The sequence below is a fragment of the Antechinus flavipes genome, chromosome 2, assembly GCF_016432865.1.
Source record: "Antechinus flavipes isolate AdamAnt ecotype Samford, QLD, Australia chromosome 2, AdamAnt_v2, whole genome shotgun sequence".
Classification (NCBI taxonomy): Eukaryota; Metazoa; Chordata; class Mammalia; order Dasyuromorphia; family Dasyuridae; genus Antechinus; species Antechinus flavipes.
The window spans coordinates 339,591,293-339,608,502 of NC_067399.1; the positions used below are offsets into that span (position 1 = coordinate 339,591,293).

The following is a 17,210-nucleotide window of genomic DNA, read 5'->3' on the forward strand; positions in this document are numbered from 1 at the left end:
TGTTCTACTGGATTCTTATTTATTTTATGAAATATTTCCTATTTGGTGAGTATTGCAAGCTGCATTTATAGATTGTGTCCCAATTCAAACCCTAGGAAGATGGTCACGTCCCCCAGGGTTTCCATCACTACACATAAACAAGTAGTTCCTCATTGGTGAGAATCATATCCAGATTAAACTTTTCTCTTGTGGGTTCCTCTACTTTTTGAATGATCCAATAATCACTAAAGAAAGTCAAATCCACTCTGTTTTTAGCAGAGAATAAGTTTTAATAGATTTTTTGATAATTAAAGTCACCCATAGTTAAAAATACCATGTTTCTGTGCCAAGCTATTTCCCAAATACTTTATCTATTTCCTCTGTAATCTACTCCAATGATAAAGTCTCTTTTATTTCTCCTTTCACTGATCTCTACTCAATACTTCCTTATCATACTTCCTCCCTGTGGCTCCTAGATTTCCTCACAGAAGTATAACTTCTTAAAATACTCTGTTATCCTCCTCTCCACCTCTTTAATCTATGCTGTTGTTGTTTTCTAAGTTTCATTCCATCAAATCTCAAAAATATCTGTGAGGTCAAATTTGTCTTATGACTTTTCGTTTGTTGTCTAAACTTTGCACATTTATGTTCGGATAGTTAAGGTCATGGGCTTTACCACCCAGATTCTTTCTTAGATGTTCTGGGTCTTTCAACTGTCATTCTTCTTCCTTCTTTGTAGTGACTCTGTATGACATCTTGCTTGCCCAAAAGACACAAAGAGTTTGTGGAAGGGGGGCAATAGAATTTCAATCTTTTGACTTCTTGTTTAGTTTTTTTCCATTATAGTATATCATCCCCCTCTTGTAAATTCCTGTCTCTTTCCTACTACACTCTAAGCCCCACTCTCCATTAACAAATTTGCCATCAATATAAAAAAAAATTTAGCTTATTCTTGTAGTAGATATGGAGAGATGAACTAGAGGGATCCCTCTGACACTGAAAAACTCTGGACACAGGAACAGCTGCCAGAATCAAGTCTGTGAACGTCTTTCTGTCTTGACTGGCTTCCAACAGTGCCAGCTTGGAAATGTTGATCTCAATAAGCTATGTACAGACATGCAGCACGTATGTCTATGCTGTAAACAATAGCAATTCAGCCAAGGAGAATGACAGTAGGAGGAATAAAAGCCTCATTGGCATTCAATTCAAGCAGGGTAGGAAAACAAGTGGGACAGACTTGTGTGTCTATGATGCTTGACCACTTAACAGTTTGCAAAGATTTCAAAACACTGCCATTTCTTCTTGCCCTATAAAAATGCCAGTGGTATTAGTGACCCCACAAGTACCAGTCTAACATTGAATTCCTCCTTAGGATCCCAGAGTTAAAATTACCAAAAGGTGGGGCAACTCGGTGGCTCAATGGATAGAGCACCAGCCCCGAAGTCAGGAGGATCTGATTTCAAATTTGTCGTCAGACACTTAACACTTCCTAGCTGTGTGACCTGGGCAAGTCACTTAACCCCAATTGCCTCAGGAAAACAAAATTGCCAAAAAGGAAAGGTCTTCAAAGACAGAATAATGACAATAGGGTAAAATTTTACAATTTATAAAGGAATTTTTGCATTTGAGTCTCATAGCATTGCTATTAGGTAAGCAATAGTTTGTATACTGTTATCTTTCCTTTCTTTCAGATGGGGAAACTGAGGACTAGACAGCACAGAAAGTTTAGGCAGAACTAGAATTAATATCCAGGTCTCCAGAGTCCCCACAGTGTTCTGTCCAGATACAGTCTCTTTCACAATTGCTATGTGAGAGTCATTTTGAATCCCAATTGAATGATATGGATAGTAAGTCCTATAGGAGGAGTGGGGGAAAATATGGGCTGGAAGATAGATATCATTTCTAGCTTGGAGTGGTCAAGGAAAGCTGCACAGAGGAGATGGGAGGTAGTAACTTGAGCATTGAAATATGGGCAGGACTCAGGTAGGCAGAGTGGGACAGGAGAATTATTCCAAGTAAAAGGAATATCCTGAGGATAGGTAGAAAGAAGGAGAAGCTAGCTGGGAAAAATTCTGTGGGCAGCTTTAAATACCAAACTTAGGAGTTGGATGATATTCCATATTGAACTTTATTGTTTATTTTTAGCCAAGGGATAACATAATCAGAAGTGAGCTTTCATTAGCTTCTTTGGGCATGATGTAAAAATCTAGATAGGAGGTGATGAGGTTTGAACTAAGGGGATGTCAGTAAGAATGAAAAGGAGGGGAGAATAGACCCATTTCCCAAACAGATAAATACCAAAGTATATGAGCAATTTACCAATGCAGATGATCAACAACCACATGAAAAAATGTTCCAAATCACTATTAAGAAAAAATGAAAATTAAAATAACCTGAGTTATTACCTCATACCTACCAAAGTAATAAAAATGGAACTGGTCAATGTAGAAAAGACTGTAAGAATATGTGCATATTAATATGCATTTGGTAGAACTATAAACTGATCCAACTATCCTGGGAAATAATTTGGGATTATGTGAGAAAAGTTTACATCCTTAGATCCAGTAATCCCTCTAAGAGACATATATTCTGAAAAGGGAGATGACAGAAAGATAAGTTCCAAATATACTAAAATATTCACAGTAGCACTTTTTGTAGAAGTAAAATGCTAGAAAGAAATTAGATGTTCATTAACTGGAGAATGACTGAACAAACTGTGGTATTTGAAAGTAATGGAATATTGCTGAACAATAAGAAACAGCAGTTAGGTAAAATTCAGAGAAATGTGAAGATTTGTATGAATTGATGCAGAGTAAAGTGTTGGAAAACAATACATACAATGACTACAATAACATAAATGAGAAAAACATACTAAAATACACTAAAATTAAGAGAAATACAAGTTACAAAGACTCTGAGTTATTACCTCAGACTGTAATCAAAGTAGCAAAAATAATAAAAGAAGAAACACCAATTCCATCTTTGGCCATCCCAAGCAATGGTCGTATTAGTTCCAGAGGACTGATGATGAAACACATATCCTTTCCCTTTGTAAAAAAATGAGGACTGCACATATCAAATGAAGCATCCTCTGTCAGCTACAGTAATGTTTGGGTTAATTTAACTGGTTAAATTGATTTTCTCTTGTATATGGGAAGGTTCTGTGGAAAGGAGTTTATTGAGAAGTGACTATTCAATTAAATGGTATCATAGATTGAATGCTGGGATTGAAGTCAGGAAGGCTCATCTTTCTGAATTTAAATCTGACTTCAGGTATGTACTAGCTGTGTGGACAAGTTATTTAGGTAACTTTGCCTTAGTTCCAAATGAGTTGGAGATTGAAGTGCCAAACCATTCCATTATCTTTTCCAAGAAAACCTCAAATGGGGTCACAACATTACTGAACAATAACAATAGGATACGATGCAAAGTACCAAATTTCCCAATAAAGTATTTTTTTAAAAGAAGAAAATGGACATGAGAAACCTTGTTTCATCCTACAGTTTTGGGACATCATAATGTCAAACTCAAATAGAAACAGATCTCTAAATACTAACTTAGAAACCACAAATTAACATTATGTTTTATTTATTTTGTTAAACATTTCCCAATTACAGTTTAAACTGGTTGCAGCCACACAGTAATTTTGTGGCCCTGAATTCAATATCTCTATACTATGAGACACTAGTTCAGTCTCAACCTCCTATCTAGGGATTTAGTTACTTTTCAGCAAATTTTGTAGATCTTGCAAAATCACAGACCAAAGTAGGCCCTGAAGCCATGACAAAGAATGACCCAAGTCAACTGAAGTGGTTTAGAATTTCTGGGATCAGGCTCAGTAGAACCCTAACACATCAGAGTCACAAGGCCTTTAGTCATCACTGTGCCATCCTTATCAATGCAGTGATATTACATTCCATCTCATGCCAGTTCTAGGGCTTAAACTTAAAAGTCCCTAAAATAAACAAACCCCCAAATAGCTTCTTTATGAGCACAGAACATAAGCCACACCCACCCAATGAGCACAGACATCCAATGGGTAAGATAGAGAAAATTACTAAAGCTGTGGAAAATGGCAAATCTCCTACTAGACAGGTGGAAATACATTAGACACTCCACAGTTCTAGAGAGGGAAGGATGGATTTAAAAGAATGTGATTATCCACATTTTAAAAAAAAAATCTTACAACTGTATAAATATGTGTACATATATTGGATTTAGCATATATATATGCATATATATATATGTATGTATATTTTACCACATTTAACATATATTGGATTACTTGCCATCTAGGGGAGGAGGTGGGGGAAGGAGAGGAAATTGGAACACAAGGTTTTGCAAGTGTTAATATTGAAAAATTATCCATACATGTTTTGAGAATAAAAAGCTTTAATTAAAAAAAAATAAAAATAAATCTTAAAAGGTGGGCTTTCTCCACCCCTTCCCAAAATGCCTTCCTGGATTGTACCCTAGCTCAGAAGAATAAATCTTCTTTGACTTATAATAATAATAGCTGGCTAGGACTTACATAATATTTAAGGTTTGCAAAGCACCATATATATATAAAATCTCATCTGATCTTTACATCAACTCCATGAGGTATATGAGATAGCTACATTATATATGTATATATTAAGTATATTATAGTATATATAAATATATATTATATGACATATAAAAATATATTTTATTATCCCTGTTTTGTAGATGGAGTAACAGAAATCCAGAGTATTTGAGGCAGAATTTGAACTTTGTTTTTCTGACTCCAAGAAGAGTGCTCTATCTACTGTGCTATCTAGCTTATCTCACTCATCTTCTTCCAGTTTGACGTCCTTCCCCATCCTTGATACCATCTTACCAGGTCCACCATGTATAACTCTGGATAGGCTAGGTTATTCCCCTAGAAAAACCAAAACTCACAAGACTATCAGAATTTTAGAGTTCTTTGTCTCTTAGTTATCATTTACCTGATAAATCAACTCATTTCAGATGGATAAATTGAGGCCCAAGTAGATTAAACCATTTTCTCAAAATCCGATAGCTAGTTGACCCAGCTAAGACGTGAATGTTCTTATTGCTTCAGTCCAATGCACTTCAAGTACACAATACCCTTCAAAGTAAAATTTCAATATCTTCAAATCACTTTTCCTCCTAAAAAACTTACCACCCTAATCTCTGTCATTCCTTCCTCCATTCCTCAACCTAGTAAACTATGAGCTTTTGAAGAGAAGGGACTAACTGCTTAACTTTTTTTTTTTAATATCTCCAAGCATTTAGCACAGTGTCAGGCACATAGTAGTCATTTAATAAGATGCTTATTGATTGACCATAAGTGTCCTCCAATTGGTGGAAGCAGTTTATAACCAAAACTGGACTCCCCTCCAAAAAAAAAAAGGAGGGAAGTAGGAGATTAAAAAACAAGATAATACCAGTTTTTGTTCAATTGTGTCTGACTTTTTGTGACCCCATTTGGGGTTTTCTTGGCAAAGACATTGGAGTAGTTTGACATTTCCTTCTTCAGCTTATTTTGCAGATGAGAAACTGAGGCAAATATGGTTAAGTGACTTGCACATAGTTAAATGTCTGATGTTAGATTTGAAGATGAATGGATATAAAAATTAAATGGGATCTGTAAAACACATCCCACTGGCAAAGGAGTTCCTTAGAAGAAAGAAGGCTGGCTCCCCCAGCAGTAATTCCCAAGGCCATTAGTCTACTTTCTGACTTTAGTGTGCCACCTTTTTGAGCATTTCTTAAAGCATGGCAATTTTCAAATAAGAATTTGCATGCATAGCACCTTTCAAAGGCATATCATATGTCATGTTATCCACAACAATTCCCTTCTCCCTGATCTTAATATCCTCAACCCAGTGAATCTAAGATCACTTAAGCCTCATTTAGTAAACAAGGTTAATACCTCAGCGGTCTGAGTTACCCAAGGTTGGGTAATAGAGGGAGAGAGATCAGGAAATAAACCTGGATTTCTCGATTCTTAATCCTTTTGCCAATAAATAGCTCTCACACCTTTTACACACACACACACACACACACACACACACACACACACACACACAGAGTACTGTTCAGTAACCTAGAAACACATATGTGTTATCATATCTAGTGTCAAAGCTGATTGTTTAACATTTATTGACAGAAACTGTATAGGGCATGATGATTCTAGTAGTTTTTGAATTGCTAAAGGAAGATCATCTTAACACTGCAAGTGTTATACTCAGAGAATAAGTATTTCTTATGCACATTTATAATTTTAAAAACTTTATTATTATCTTTTATTTTCACAACATCAATATTTCCTAATGGATCAATCTTCCTTTACTCACCCTTTTTCTCGAATCCTTTCTCCCTCCTTCTTTCCTTCTTCCTCCTTCCTTCTTCCTCCCTCCTTCCCCCTCCCATTCTTCCATCCATCCATCCTTCCTTCTTCCCTCACTCCCTTTCTTCCTTCCTCCTTTCTTTTCTTTCTTTTAATCTTATACTTTGAGCTAATTGGGAAAAGTTAATTAACAAGTGCCTTCCTTAAAATAAAAAATTAAAAAGAGAGGGAGAAAAATTAGCCAAGAGTAATCAAATCCAAATATATATATATCCTGTTCATTCACATATGTTTTAAAGAATGAGACAGGAGAAATTCTAACTCATCCATTATTAGGACCCTGCCTCATCACTTCCTAATACTGGAATTTCTTTCTGGCAAGAAGAGAAGACAGGGATAAGGCATGAAAGTTGACCAGGGACAGCTGTAAGAATGGAGACAAGAGTTGTTAGCAATCTAAAAACAAACCAAAAACAGTTGTAGATTTTCCAAGGGCTAATGTCTGTTATTTCTGAGGTGGGTTCCTGGCTGCTACAAAGTCTAGTCTCCATCAAGTACACAAGTTACATATCCAAAATGATTGAATCTTGGGAAGCGTAGTTTCTCTTGAAGAATGAATCACTGCTTAGAAAGCTGAGTGAAGAATCATCTCTCCGCTGGTCTGTAAACTTTTTTGGCTGCCAGCCTTAGATCCTTAGGCTTGGGCTTCCAAGGCCTTACTGAAACTCAGGTCAAATGACCTTTCTGACTAGAAACTTTCCATTTTAGAAACTCATGTGATTCTTGGGTCATTCATACATAAAAGGAAAACAATAAATGAATGAATGAACCTGCTAGGAAATATTCAAAATTAAATGTGAATAGTTAAACAGTTTATCTCCATATAAACTAGTGAGTTTGAGAAAAAAGGAGAGCAGGATGTGCTTTCTCTGATTAATCCCCTGGTATCTCTCTCAGATCATCTACATTAAATTCATGATTGAAAGCTCAGAGAGTGGGTGTGTGTGTGTGTGTGTGTGTGTGTGTGTGTGTGTGTGCGCGTGCGCGTATGCACCAATCTTTTTCTTTTTTCCTCCCTTTCTCTCTTCCTCTTACTCCGTTTCTTTTTCTTCCTTCCTCCCTCCCTCCCTTCTTTCTTCCTTCTTTTCTTCCTCCTTCCCTCACTCTTTTCCTTCCTTCCTTTTTTCCTTTTCTCCCTTCATCTCTTCCTCACTCACTTTCTTCCTTCACCTCTCTCTCTCCTTTCCTCTTCCTTTTCTTTCCTTTCTTTTTCTTAGTGTCTTTTCCTTCCTTCCTTCTCTTTTTCCCTCCTTTCCTTTTCTTTCTTTCACTTTGTTTCTCTTCCTTCCTTCCTATTTTCCTTCTTATGTCCTTCCTTCCTTTTCTTCCTCCCTTTCTTTGTATTTCTTTTCCTTCCCTCCTTCCTTCCTTCCTTCTCTCCCTCTCTTCCTTCCCTCCTTTCCTCCCTTTCTTCCTCCTTTCCTTCTTTCCTTCTCTTCTTCCCTTCCCTCCTTCCTTCCTTCTCTCCCTTCCTGCCTTCTTTTCCCTTTCTTCCTTTCCTCCCTCCCTTCTTTTTTCCCTTCCTTCCTTCCTTGCTTCCTTCCTTTTCTTCCTTTCCTTCCTTTTCCTTTCTCTTTCAGCTGGTTGGAAAGAAATAGATACTTAGTGAGGCAAATCCTCCTCTTCCAGATGGTTAATCTCAGAGACGTTGCCCCTTCTGCAATACTAGAAAAGCTGAGAGATAGCAGTCCTAAAATGGTAACAAAATCACCATCGAGAAAACAAAAGGGAAGATTTATTCTCTGTGGTCTTAGTGGAGGAGTGAAGAGAATGCTGAAAAATGAGAACTGATGAGGAGGGTTAGTTTGAGCTTCATTTTTTGGGATAGAGAGCTATCCCTGGAACCATAGGATATACTTGACAGTTTTCTCTAAAGGGAATTCAGGTCCTGGAACAAACTACACTGAGTGAGCTTCTATAACATTTTTGTTGGGGTGGTTGAGTCATTTTTCAGTCATGTCCAACTCTTTGTGACCTCATTTGGGGTTTTCTTGGCAAAGACACTGGAGTGGTTTATCATTTCCTTCTCTAGCATATTTTACAGATGAAGAAACTGAGGCAAAGAAGGTCACACAGCTAGGAAGTATCTGAAGTCAGATTTGAACTCAAGTGTTCTTGACTCCAGTTCTAGAGCTCCTTCCACTGTGCCACTTATTTTTAGACATTTTTAGACAGATGAAGTTGAATGTGCTCCCCTTGAGAGCAAAGCATGGTACAAAAGTTCAATATGCAAATCTATATGGAAGGCGGGAAGGTTCCATCTATTTTGGAGAGGTGATATATGTGTAGATAAATCTCAGGTATTTCTCAGCACCAAATGGCAGTGCTACTTCTTTCTGCATCTAATACCATCTCCCTGAATCATTAATCAACAAGCAACAGATAGAATGCTAGGCTTGGAGTCAGAAAAACTCATTAAAACAGGAATTCCTAACCTTGAGAGGATCTGGGGAACTAGAATAGGGGGAAATATAATCTTTATTACAATAATAATAATTAATGTTCATATATAGCTTTAAAGTTTGCAAAGCTCTTTACATATATTATCTATTTGCTTCTCACAAAACTTTGAGATAGGCGCTGTTATTATTATCCCTACTTTACAGATGGGGAAACTTAAAACCAGATTAAATGACTTGCCTCATATGTGTCTGAGGAAGGATTTTAATTCAGGTCTCCTTCTTCCAAGCCCAATGCTATCAGACTATGCGACCTAGCTGATCGAATAGGACTTGTTTCTTTTATAATCCTATGTATTTTATTTTATGTATTATTCTGAGAAGGGGCTTCATCCGGCTGCCAAAAAGAAGCTATTACACAATCTTAAGAACCCCTGATGTAGAGGATGGTGTCTTGAACCACATCTGGAAGAGTCTTTCTAAAGTTCAGGACCTAGAAAAATTGGCCATTCCCACAGGCTACCTCCCTCCTTCCTTCAGATCCCTCCCTGGTGCTAAGTGGCTTATCAGTTACTAATGTATGTAAAATATTCATTCATTCCACAAGCATTTAAGTGACTACTATGTTCCAGGCACCCTGTTAATCCCTGGGGATTTTTTTTTTTTTTTACACCAGCCCTGTGCTTTCATTGGTATAAGAAGCTTCCCATGGGGATACTCCCTCAATCAATTTAGTTCACTCTCTGTTCTGCAACATAGTCTTAGAAAGTTCTCTGGGGCCCTGAGAGGTTGTTACTTGACCAGACTCGAAGAGCCAGTATGTGTTAGAGGCAGAACTTGTAACAGGTCATCCTGACTCCAACACAGTTACTGAGTTACTGGATGGTTCCTTAGGAGTTCCAGTTACTGGATGCTGGAGTGGTTTGCCATTTCCTTCTCCAGCTCATTTTACAGATGAGGAAACTGAGGTAAACAGGGTGAAGTGACATGCCAAGGGTTACACAGCTAGTAAGCATCTGAAGCCATATTTGAACTCAGAAAGATGAGTCTTCCTGACTCCAGGCCCAGTGCCCTCCAGGCAACCCAGCTGCCCTCAGACTCTATGACATATTCTATACAAAACAACCTCTTTTGCACTGTACTAGACAATGAAGAGACAGAGGAAACAAATAATATTAAAACTGTCCTTTGCTTAAAGGGTTTATATTGTAATCTGGGACAGAAAGACCTGATTTTTAATCTCACCTCTGACCCTTAGTAGCTGGGCAAGTCATTTAACCCTTTTTACCTCCATTTCCTCATCTATAAAATGGGGATAATAATAGCACCCAATTCCCAGGGTTGTTGTGAGGATAAAATGAAATAATAATCATAAAAGTACTTAACATAGTGTCTGGAACATAGAAAGCATAATGTAAATATTACCTATTATTGCTATCATTATTTTTATTAAGTGCTATATAAATTTTACTGTTATTATTATTGTTATTATTAATAAAATGTTTCAATTTAGAGATCAGAACAATGGATTTCCTATAATCCCTGACTCTCTATCTCTATTGAGTTCTAGAAAAAAGTCATCATCTCCAAATATATATTCATAGTAAAAGATTATAGTAAGGATAGTAGCAGAAAATTGGGATTGACAACTGAAAAGAGGACCATGGTAAGGACAAAAATACAATGTGTCATAGTGAAGAGAACACAAAGGTAGGCATCAAATAATCCAACTTTGACGTAGTTTAGCTCCTTGTTGCTTGTGTGATCTTATACCAGTCACTTCCTTTCTTCTGACCTTCATTACCTAGTTGTAAAGAAAGGAGTCAATCCTGTATGTGCCAAAATGTTTGTGGCAGCCCTGTTTGTAGTGGCTAGAAGCTGGAAAATGAAAGGATGCCCATCAATTGGAGAATGGTTGAGTAAATTGTGGTATATGAACGTTATGGAATATTATTGTTCTGTAAGGAATGACCAGCAGGATGAATACAGAGAGGACTGGCGAAACTTACATGAACTGATGCTAAGTGAAAAGAGCAGAACCAGGAGATCATTTTATATACCTCAACAATGATACTGTTTGAGGATGTATTCTGATAGAAGTGGATCTCTTCGATAAAGAGAGCTTTAATTGATCAAAAATGGACAGAAGCAGCTACACCCAAAGAAAGAACACTGGGAAATGAAAAAAAACTGCTTGCATTTTTGTTTTTCTTCCCGGGTTATTTATACCTTCTGAATTCAATTCTCCCTGTGCAACAAGAAAACTGTTCGGTTCTGCACACATATATTGTATCTAGGATATACTGTAACCTATTCAACATGTAAAAGACTGCTTGCTATCTGGGGGAGGGGGCGGAGGGAGGGAGGGGAAAAATCGGAACAGAAGTGAATGCAAGGGATAATGCTGTAAAAAATTACCCTGGCATGGGTTCTGTCAATAAAAAGTTATTTAAAAAAAAAAAAAAAGAAGAAAGGAGTCAATTCGATAATACTTTTTTTTTTTAATGTGCAAAATAAAACAAAGAATTACAAAGGTAAACTAAGTATACTGAAACACAGTTATCAAAATATTTTTTAAAACAAACTCAATGGATCCCAGGTTAAGAACTTCTATAAGGAAAGTAGGAAGGAAGCTTTTATATAGTGCTTACAATGTGCCAGGCAGCATATTAAGTGCTTTATAAATATTATCTCATTTAACTACACAACACCTCTGTTGAAGTAGATGTTATTATTATTTCCATTTTACAGATGAAAACGAGTCAACCAGAAATGATTTTCCTAAGTTCACACAACTAATAAATATATGAAGGTGTATCTGAATACCTGGCCCAGTGCTCTATAGCATCTCCTAGCTGTCTCGGGACTAAATGATCTCTCCTCTCTCTAAATCCTATAATCCTCTTTGATTTCTCCCCTCCTTTTAGCTATGGCTAAATCTCTAATCCTTGATCTGATTCCATTTCCTGCCAAAGGAAAATAATAACTAAAAGCCCAAATATAGCAAAACCAAGATGGTCAAAATAATCACAAGAACAAACAACAATAATGATAGCTGGCATTTAGATAATGTTTTTGTTTGGTTTTTCATAGTGTTTTAAGGTTCGCAAAGCTCTTTCCATACATTATCTTATTTGATTCTCACAATAGTCTTGGAAAGTAGGTGAGATTATTATGCCATTTCACAGATGAGGAAATTAAAGCAGAGAGAAGTCACTCTCATTGTCACACAGCCAATACATACCTGAAGCAGGTCTGAATTGAAATCCTCAATTCAACTCTAAGGCACTGAATCACTAGCTAGCCTTAATAATTTTTAATTTTATTTTATTCAATATTCCTTTTACTCCTAAATGAGTGGAGTGGTTTGCTAGAGACCTAATTTTTTTTTGCTCAAAAGAGATGGCAGGATCTTTCTCTGCAAGGTATTCCTTGAACCCAGATGATGTCACAAAGGGTATTATATCAAGTGCTTGTTGGTGTACTTTGGTCATAATTTTTTTTAAATGCACCTATAGCATAAAATAAACTAAAAATCAAATGTTTATATACAAAAGACAGAAAGGAAAATATAGTGGAGTCAGAGGAAGAGAAGAAGGCATAATGAAAAAATTACAAATATAAAAACAGTTGGGGGGGAGGGTTAGATTTCCACCTCCATCTCTATCAAGGACATCAAGATCTGACAGGTTGTACAGATAAGACTCAAGCTGCTTTGCTTGCTGTCCTTACCCACCTGGCTAAGAAAACAGGAGCCCAAGATGGGATCTTTTTGCTGATGACATCTGACTCTGTTACAGGTACAGAGCTTAGAGGACAATTTTGTCACTGATGCATGAGGCACAGCAGAACCCATAGTTCTCAGGGTTCTGGCAGAACTGCAAACCAGGGCTGCCAATAAAAATCAGGAGGACTGGGTCCAAAAAGGAGCTGAGAAGCAGAGGCAAAGGGGGCATTTTTATGCTGCAGTTAGGATTTTTCTGACAGTAACAGCACTTTTAAAGCCAGCACTGAAGTTTCTCTAATGCAAAGGCTTTAATTTAGTCCTTTCTGGCAAAATAAAACCTTACTTAGCATTTAGGACAAGATTTCTTAACCTTTTTGATGTCATGGACCTATTTGGCAGCATGGCAAAGTCTAAGGACTCCTTCTCAAAATAATGTATTTTTTATTTTAACAGCATAATTTTAAAATATAGCACTAGAAAATACCAAAATTCAGTTAGAAGTTAATTTTAAAAGCTATTTTCCCCACCCATGTTCAGATTCCTTGACTCTACAGACCCCTTAAGGATTCAAGGACCTCAGGTTAAGAATCCCTGCTGTAGAAGAAATATATAAAAAATAATACTATTTTTAAAAATTATAAATCTCAAACATACTTAACATTTTTCATTCAAGGCCTTCAAATCACTAGATACTTAAAAATCCACATTTCAACTATACAAGAGAAGATGAAAGAGTATAATTTCTCTCAATTTTACAGGTGTTGAAACTGGAGCATAGGAAGACTCAGTGGAAAAAGCATTTGATTTCAGCAATGCTGGTCAGTCTCTCCCACTAAAGGGGGTGAGGCCTCTGAATCCTAACCCAAGACTCTGAGAAAACAGTCTGGGCTTTCAAATATCAAAACCAACACCCAACCTTAATCAGGGATTGAGTCCTGGCTAATCCTGGCTCTTTTCCAAAGAATGGGTCACTAACTGTTAATGTAGATGTTCTCCAGACTAGCACTTCTCTCCAGTTACAAGTAAAAATTCTTCATAGGTTCCTCTGACTACAATCATCCTTCATTAGTTCCTCTGACTACAAGCCCACCAAGCAACCATAAATTTTTATTAGCATTTTGTTGCTTTTTCCTCAAATTCTCCTTGTCCAGGAGCCCCACCCTCACCACTTTTACCTGAAGTAACAAAGACCATCAATCCATCACTCAACCACTAGGGACCAGAAAAAAACAACTGATCCAATCACAAACATTACTACTTAAAACACCCTCAATGGTCCATGGAACCTACCACTAGCCCAAATGGGTCCATTTTCCTCTCTTCCTTGAAGGTCACTACAGAAATAGAGTTGTTGACTGACTTGGCATGTCAGTTTAGCAAGCCAGTCCTCTGTCCCATAAACTTGAGGAATTTAATTTACTTTGCTGCATTCATGTAAAGGCTGAGGTTCACTCAGCTCAGTTAACCCTGAAATCTCACCTGTCCCCAATTCCCTTTTATAAGCAGAGAGTTAACCCTGCTTTTCATTCAGTAGATAACTTGAGTTCTAAAAAGGCTCTTCTTCCTAGAAGGTGAATGAGAAATCAGGACAGCCCTGTCACAAGATCAGAATCAGCAGCCATGAAATCTACAATTTTCCTGGAGAAGAAACCTTTCCACTAAAGACCGGATTTGGTTCTAGTATTGCAGGCAAAATGAATGTACCTCTCCCCTAAGAGACATCTCCCACTCCACCCTCAGCACTGGCCTTCTCCTCCCTCTTGTGGGAAGAGAAAAGGAAAGAATGAGACCTCCCAGTGACTCTGCTCTGAATAGTAAAGGCAGGCAATTTGTAACTAAAGCACAAAGAACTCAGGAGAACTAGGTGTACCATAGAGTCCAAGGTTACACAGTGGGAATAGGCTTTCTGACTCCTCTCCCTAAGAGATAGACTGAAGCAACAGCAGGGGAAAAAACAAAGCGGAAAAACATCAAGCACCTGATATTGGAGGGGGGTGGTCTGGAGAAGGAGAATGGGGTGAAACCAGACAGTCCCTGTAGAAAACTGGGGTCGGGAGAAGAGGGAAGGACAAGAGAAAGAGGAAAAGGGAAAGACTTAAAAGAGATGCTAGTGTCTGAGTGTCCTTGCCAGAGAAAGGTCTGTGCAGTCCCTGGCCTCTCTTATCCCCACCCCCAAATCTCCCTGCTGTGTAACTATACCCTCAAATTATAATGAAAAGATCTTGTCTAGATGTAAAAGGGGTCTGGGATCGGGCTGCAGTGCAGGGCACTCCCTTGGCAGATGGAGGTGTCTATGTGCAGACCTCCTTCTCCAGTCTCCTCCTCTCCCCCCTCCCCCAAACACCTGCCTTTCCTTGTACAGGAATGATGATTCTGGAAGGCTCCCTGTCTCCTTTTCCCCCCAAAATCCCTCTTTTTCACCAGTGCTGGGGCAGTAAAGACCCATCCGGGGAAGGGGGGGAGGTTGGCACAGTTTTTCCATGGTCTCCCCTTTCCTCAATCTCCTGTGCCCTTAGCTGTCTGGACTCGAACCTTTCAAACCCTGGCACGCCCCCAAGTCTGTCTCCTCTCTTTCCCCTCCACTACGATCCCAGCTCCCTCCCTCTCCCCCCCGCCCGCCCAGCTCTACCTGGGCCGCTACCCCCGAGCCCATGAGGGTTAGAGAGGACCGCAGGCCATCCCTCGCGACTGTCCCGCTATCCCAGGGGAGGTTTGCCTTCTACGACCTACTACAACAGACGGTGATGAACGTCGAGCTCCGGTTCCTTTCCTCCCCCTTCCCCGACGCCCCTTTGTTCCAGGCGGGGGAAAGTTGCCAGTTTGCACCTCTCCTTCCCTCCCCAACCCCCGCAGGAAAACCAACCCTAAACTCGCAATTTACTCGGGAGTCAGACTCGAAAACGAAAGCAAAGGAGGACCAGGGATGAAACACCCTACAGCGTGCGCGCGCACGCACAGCATACATTCACACACTCACAGACCCCAATAGATCCACACACACACACGTCACCCCTTCCGATGCCCACCAGCCGCCTCGCCCTCCCCTTCTCTCCCCCTCCCTGCCCGGCACTGGCCACCTCCCCACTGCAGGAGGCCTCTCCAAAGGCACCAAGAGCACCTACCAGTGCGGGGACCGGTGGCTGAGATCCCTGGCACGGGGCTACAGGGCCCGCCGGGCCAGCCGTCCGCTGCAGGTGCTGCCCAGGAGCGAGCTCTTAGCCCCTCTGTGTGTCCTCCTGCCGAGGCTGGAGCGCTTGCCTCCTCCGCCTCCTCCCCACCCCCACGGCAGCCTCCCGGGCGCGCACTGGCTCGCTCTGGGTCGTCTCTGCGCTGCGCCTCCTTGTTCCGCCACTCAGACCCGCATTGTCTTTTCCTGCTTAGGACGATGCCCCGAGAGCGAGAGGACTACTGTGGCCGTGGCTGAAGATTTCAATGTACCAGTGGCACTCACCCATAGTATGGATGCGGTTGCAGACTGCACATGCTCTCTTCTGCCGGTCGGCCTTCCCCCAATCCTGTCTTAACTCCTTCACTGCTTGCCTTGGCTAGCGCCTGGCAGGGTCTGCCTCCTCTTCTTCCTCTGCCCCTGGGCTGGAAGTTCTTGGGGGATTGGAAAAGAGGGAGCCTCAGGTGAAGATAGAAGACAAATTTCTGTCCCCTGTTGTGTGATACAGGTGGACACTAGCCTCGATTCCCTTCTTTTTCTTCCCTGTTCATCCCTTCCAGACCTTCAAGAACCCCAAGATTCTCTTTTCCTTATATGTTTTCTGTATTTCCCAGTTTGTAGTAATATCCACTGTGCATTTTTATCCCAAATGTTTCAGCTTTGGATTTATCTGTAGGCTGGGGCTACTTAAAGTAGATGCCATCTAGCTGCCAAGTGAAAAAGGTTTGCTCTTTCTGGAGATAATCTGGTACAGCGGAAAGTCGGGGTGTCTGGAGCTTCCATACAAGAGCTCAATTTGCTGAAAAACCTGGAAGGCTGTACCTCTTGGGCTTTTATTTTTCCTTTGCTGGGTGGGAAAAAATCTTTACATAGCCCTGCTCATGGCTAGTGATGAGGCAGATGTGACCTTTGACTGCCAAAAGTTATGTCATGTCACAAGAGTAACAGGTGATCATGGCATGTTCTTTTTAATTATTCTGTTATTTATGGGATTTTGTGTGTGTGTGTGTGTGTGTGTGTTTTTTTGCCTCAGGTTGTTGATAATTTGAGATCTCTGTGCCCCTCCCACTCACTGGGACTGCACCAAAAGCATGCTCCTAGTAAAATGAAGCTCTTTGAATGGAGGAGAGTGAAAAGAAATCTCCCTAACACATTCCCTTATTCTGTCACTCCTTCCATTCAGAGTAAGGAGCAAACAGAAATATTACAGGCTCTAACTTTGGGCTTTCTGCCCTTGATACAATAACTTCCAGCTGATGGCATCTGTGGCTTGATGCTGCATTTTGTCCCTGGAGTTTCAATGGAGAAAAAGTGAGATCATCCTGAGACTCAGAACAGGGAATCCAGAGAATAGTCAATCAGGGACCAGTATGGAGAAGTAAGTGGACCAGGTAGCAGACACAAAAAGCTTCAAAAAACTTGTAGTCCCTGAGAAGGCTAGGAGACCAAACACCTCCTGGTATTGCAACAAGTTTTAATGTTCTAATCTAGGATACAGAGCTGGGCCTTGAACTGCAGTCCCCATCTCCTTATGCCTTTTCC

General features: G+C 39.7%; 1 protein-coding gene across 2 annotated transcripts in view; it reads right to left on the minus strand.

The window, feature by feature from the left end:
• The window catches only part of TMEM229B (transmembrane protein 229B), a 62,819-nt gene extending 46,889 nt beyond the window's left edge, over positions 1–15,930 (minus strand). For both annotated transcript variants that reach the window (XM_051977870.1, XM_051977872.1), the window contains exon 1: positions 15,625–15,930. The gene's annotated coding sequence lies outside the window, so the exon portion shown is untranslated. The remainder of the gene's footprint in view (positions 1–15,624) is intronic.
• Positions 15,931–17,210: the final 1,280 nt, after the last annotated feature.